Source organism: Elephantulus edwardii, unplaced genomic scaffold, assembly GCF_000299155.1.
Source record: "Elephantulus edwardii isolate Elephantulus edwardi_28Jun2011 unplaced genomic scaffold, EleEdw1.0 scaffold00008, whole genome shotgun sequence".
Taxonomy (NCBI): domain Eukaryota; kingdom Metazoa; phylum Chordata; class Mammalia; order Macroscelidea; family Macroscelididae; genus Elephantulus; species Elephantulus edwardii.
This window is the reverse complement of record NW_006399758.1, coordinates 19,872,083-19,877,948: the sequence shown is the minus strand read 5'-3', so window position 1 is coordinate 19,877,948 and position 5,866 is coordinate 19,872,083.

Here is a 5,866-nt window from a genome sequence, read left to right as displayed (position 1 = left end):
ATCCAGGGTCTTCCTCTCCTGTGCTATTCCTCCACCCTTCCAAGCAATATGTCCTTCTCTAAGGACTGGTCCCTCCTGGCAATGTGCCCAAAGTAAGATGGAGCTTCAGAATCCTTGCCTCCAAGGAGAAACTGGGATGTTCATCCTCTAGGGTGAACATGTTTGTTTTCTTGGTGGTCTATGATAGGTTCAATGCTCTTCTCCAGCACCACAACTCAAAGGCATTGATTTTTCTTCTGTCATCCTTAGTCATTGTCCAGCACTCTGATACATAGCAAGTAATTGTGAAGACCATGGCCTAGATCACGCACACCTTAATGTCTAGACTGATATAATTGCTCCTCAGTACTCTGGAGAGGTCCCTGAAAGCAGTTTTTCTCAGTGCAATTAAACTTTTTATTTCCTGACTGCTGGTGTGCCAAGAGTGTTGATTGTGGAGCTAAACAAGCTGAAATTTTTAACATTATCAATCTCTTCTCCATCTATCATGGTGCTGCCAATTAGTCCAGTGGTGAGAATTTTTGCTTTCTTAATGTTGAGCTTCAAGCCATATTAAAGACGATAGTCCTTTCTACTGCTAACACTTCTGTTGTTTCCTCTTCATAATGAAGGTTGTTGATAAGTCTTCCTTCAATCCTGATGTCACATTCCTCCTCTTGAAACCCAGCCTCCCAGATGATCTGTTCTGCAAATAGATTAAAAAGGTATGGAGACAGGATACATCCCTGATGTACTCCTTTCCTTTTCAAATGCCCTCGATGAAATGAATTGATACAGTATATGGGGTAATGGGAGTAAGTGTGTGAGAGATAGTGAGATTGGCACAAGACAGAGCAAAGTTTTAAAATTGTGGTACATCAGGCCACTATGAGTCTCAAGTGACTCAACAACACATAACAACAGCAATACATGAATTTAATAAGTTCCTAATCATGTTCCCAAAATTAAAAATTAAACTCACAGATAAGACAGTTCTAAATCATAGTGATTCTACATCACAATACATTGTAGACTCCAGTACCATTATCACCTCTAGTCTATGAGGGAGCATTACTTATGTCCCTATATGGTGTAATGGTTGAGACACTTGACCATGGGCCAAAAGGTCAGAGGTTTGCTTCCACCCATAGGCATCTTAGAAAAAGAACCTGATGATCCACTTTTAAAAATTAAGTCATTAAAAAATATTGTCTTTTTATTTTACTGAACATTTGCAAACCTTATTGGATTTTCATTCGATCATTTGTAGAAAATCTTGGGGAGAAAAATTTTATTCTGATACACATTGAGTCACCAGGAATTGAAATCAACTCAACTGTAATTTTCTTTTCTTATGGAAATTATATATCTATCTATATATAAATAAATATATATATATTATAAATATAAATATTATAAATATATATTATATATATAATTATATATAATTTATATATATACTATTATAAATATAAATAGAAAAATAAATATAATATAAATATTATAAATATACATTATATATAATTATATACATATATATATATATATATATATATATACTAATTTTCAGCAATTTTTCCACTAGAATCATCTGCTTAAATTTCTACTGGATCTGTCACAGAGTGGCATTTGAAAACTAAATGAATAGTGGCTACAGATTAGGGGGTAAATTACATTGAACAGAAATGATGTTTGTAGATGTTTCATCATACTGTATCTAATATTATTGTCATGGAAATGAGAGAAATTAGGTCAGTAGCCTTTAGAAATGGAGCACAACAGCATTCTATGTGATATGATAATTCATATGTTGAAAAACCAATGGTTTTGTTGTTGTTGTTGCTTCTCTCCTCTTCCTCCTCCTCCTCCTTTCTTTAAAAGACAAGTCAAATATCAACTAAAGTCAGTTTTTGATTTGTTGATAGATAAAGCTTCATTTTAAGGTAATAAAAATACCTTATCATTTAGGTTAAATATAAGGTTTTGTATCCTATATATGAAACAAAAAGTGCAAAGGCTTTTTGTATGGATAAGTTTATGAATAGAAGATTAGTGTGCTTGGATCTGTTTCTTACTGACTTCAAGAGAGCTTTAGAGGCTGAACATGTTCTTATTCCCTGTGAAAATGGTCCATGTATATAATGAAATTATAAAATATCAGAAGATCATTTTATTGTTTTTCCTTTGTTTTCTTTATTGTCCAGTATTGTCTATAGAAGCACAAATCTATTTAAATAACAATGAACAAAACCAACAGTAGAAATTATTTTGTGGACATGGTTATTTAGTCTTTATTTTTATATTTTCTCCATCAAGTGTTAATATATTTTTATTGTCTATTATTCTTTTCCTTAGAGAAAACCTTTCTATATTATCTTTGTAATAGCATGTATTCCCAGGAGCAATATATTGAAAATATGTTGGTTTAACCAAGGCCTCTCAATTTTTTATAAGTTTTATTCATTGTAATGAACTTTTACAGAGATTTTGGATTTCCATTCATTCATTGTTGGACTTTTCTCCCTGCCCTGCCCTCCCCACCAGTTTGCTCCTCTCTTTGAAAAGTAAAAGAAAAATTCTTTCATTGGTAAACAGTCATTGCGCACCCTTTCACCACCCCGAGTACACTCCACTATGCAACCTTAATTCTGGATTCTTCTGATAACCATAATACCCTATCATATATTGCTTTTAAGTTGTTCTCTCCCTCATCTGTTTCAATGCAGTACACATAATTTATCCAGTTTTTCTCAGTCTTACCCCAACACTCTTGTCAGTTCCATTCTACAACAGTGGCACCATGTAGTATTTGTCCTTTTGTGACTGAGATATTTCACTCAGCATAATATCCTCCAGGGTGACCCATTCTGAATAATATTGCATGCGTTCTTTTTTTTTTTTTCAATGTAGCATAGTATTCCACTCTGTGAATATACCACAGCTTCTCTATCCATTTGTTTGTTGATGAGCACTTAAGTTGTTTCCAACTCCTTGCTATTGTGAACAAAACTGCAATAAACATGGGTGTGCATATATCTGCTTGGATGTCAGTTATGGTCTCTTTGGTGTATATTCCCAGTAGTGGAATTGCTGGGTCAAATGGTATCTCTATTTGCAACTTTTTGAGAAAGCACCATACTGCCTTCCACAGGGGTTGCACCATTTTATACTCCCGCCAAAAGTGAATAAGGGTTCCAGTTTCTCCACAACCTCGCCAGCATTTGTTGCTTGCTGTTCTGTTAAATTTTGCTATTCATACTAGGTGAGATGATATCTCATAGTTGTTTTGATTTGCATCTCTCTTAGAGCTAAGGATTTTGAACATTTCTTTATGTGCTTGTTGGCCATCTGAATGTCTTCTTTGGTGAAGTGTCTGTTCACATCTGGTGCCCATTCTTCAATTGGATTATCTACCTTTATCTTGTTGTGGTGCTCAAGTATTTTATAAATTCTAAATATAAGTCCCTTATCTGATATGTCATTACCAAATACTTTTTCCCAGTCTGTGGCTTCCCTTTTTACCTTGTTAGAGAAGTTTTTGGATGTGCTTAGGGATTTGATTCTTTATCTATTTTATCTTCTCCTGGTTGTAGAGAGGATCATTTTAAGAGTGAAAACACATTCACACAGCTGTAGTGGTACAGTGACTAAGCTGCTAATCCAAAGGTTAGTGGTTCAAATTCATCATTAACTCTCCTGGGGAAAATACCAGGTGAACTGCTATACTAAGAATACAGTCTAGTGAGCACTATAGGGCAGTTCTGCTTGGTCCTACAAGGCTGTTATGATTTGGAATCAATTCAACAACACACAAAACCAACCAACAACAAGGAAGTTATTGCTATCTACATGGCACCTCCCATACCTTGGACACATGGAAAGGAGGCACTGATCTTTGGAGAAGGACATCATGCTTGGAAGAGTGGAGGGACAGCACAGATGAGGAAGAACCCCAGATGAGATGAACTGACACTGGAATGGGGCAATGGGATTAAGTTTGTCAGAGTCAGTGAGACGGGCTCAGGAAAAGACAGAATTCAAAGCTATTGTACATATACGGTCACTATGAGTTTCAGAAGACTTGATGGCACAACAACACACAACACCTAACAACAACAATAAAATCAAAATCTACCTGTAATACAACATTTTAACCACCACACTCATCTCTGTCACAATAATTGTTTGTTGGACACTTCATGGAACTATGTAGAAGCATTACTTTTCAATTTTTTTAAATTTTCTGATAGATTATTAACTTGTGGCAAGGATACTTTTCAAAACACAGACCTATTCATCCAAAAAAGTGCCATTGGTGTTTAATTGCTATGACTGATGTGTATTTACTAAGTATCTGACTTTTTTTTAAGAAGAAATTCATTGAGAAGAACACCCACAGAGCTCTTTGACCTAATTTGACTTCCTCACCAAGGATCATCTTGGAACTTTTTGTGCACTTCACTATGAACGTTAGGTGTCAGCACAGGGCAATTTATTCCAATTATCCCATAACATTGTATAAATTTGTAGAAAGAAATTGAAATTCCATTTTAACATTTTTAGTAATATTGTACATAATTATAATAATAATAGTAATAATCCTGTCTTACTAATTCCCTGGATTTTAAAAATTTTTATATTTTATAATACCAGCTATGATATCTCATTAAAACCAAATTAACTTCCTTCAAGTCAGTTCTGTTGCATAGCAATCCTTCATTGGGCTTCTGAGGCTGTATTCTTTTTAATAACATGAAATTAACCAAAACAAAGATAAAAAAAAAACCCAGTTAAAAAATTGGCACAAGAAATGAAAACATTTCACCAAAGAAGATATTCAAACAAACAAACACATGAAGAAATGCTCAAAATCCCTAGCTCTAAGAGAGATGTAAATCCAAACAACTACAAGATATCATCTCACCCCAGTAAGAATAGCAAAATTTAACAGAACAGAAAACAACAAATGCTGGCGAGGTTGTGGAGAAACTGGAACCTTATTCACTCTTGGTGGGAGTGTAAAATGGTGCATCCACTATGGAAGGCAGTATGTCACTTTCTCAAAAATTGCAAATAGAAATACCATTTAACCTAGCAATTCCACTACTGGGACTATGACCCAAAGAAATCATAACTGTACCCAAGCAGATATATACACACCCATGTTTACTGCTGCTTTGTTCACAATAGCAAAGAGTTGGAAACAACCTAAGTGCCCATCAACAAACAAATGCATAGAGAAGCTGTGATATATTCACACAATAGACTACTATGCTGCATTGAAAAACAAGGAACTCATGCAATATTATTCAAATTGGGTGACCCTGGAGGACATTATATTGAGTGAAATATCTTAGCCACAAAGGACAAATATTGCAAAGTGCCACTGTTGTAAAATGAGACTGGCATAGGTGTTGGGGGAGACTGAGAAAGATGGGATAAATGATGTGTACTGCATTGAAACCGATGAGGAAAAGAACTGTTTAAAAGGGATATGTGATTAGCTATTATTGTCATGACAGGAGTCCAGAACGAAGGCTGCATATTGAAGTGGACTTGGGGGGAGGGATTGTATAACAATGAAAGAATTTTTCTTTTATTTCTGGAAACGAATGTGGCATAGTGGAGTGGATTTGGTGGAGAGAGGGATTGTTATAACAAGGGAAAAAAATTTTCTTTTACTTTCCAAAAAGAAGAGCGAACTGAGAAGAGGGGCGTTAGGCAGGGAGAAACGTGTAACAGTGAATGAATGGAAATCCAAAATCTCTGTAAACTTCCATTAAAAGTACTCAAAATACAAGGAGATGAAATCAGTGAAGTGGGGGAACGACAGCCTTTTTAACAAATGGTGTTGGCAAAATTGGAAAAATATCTGCAAAAGACTCAA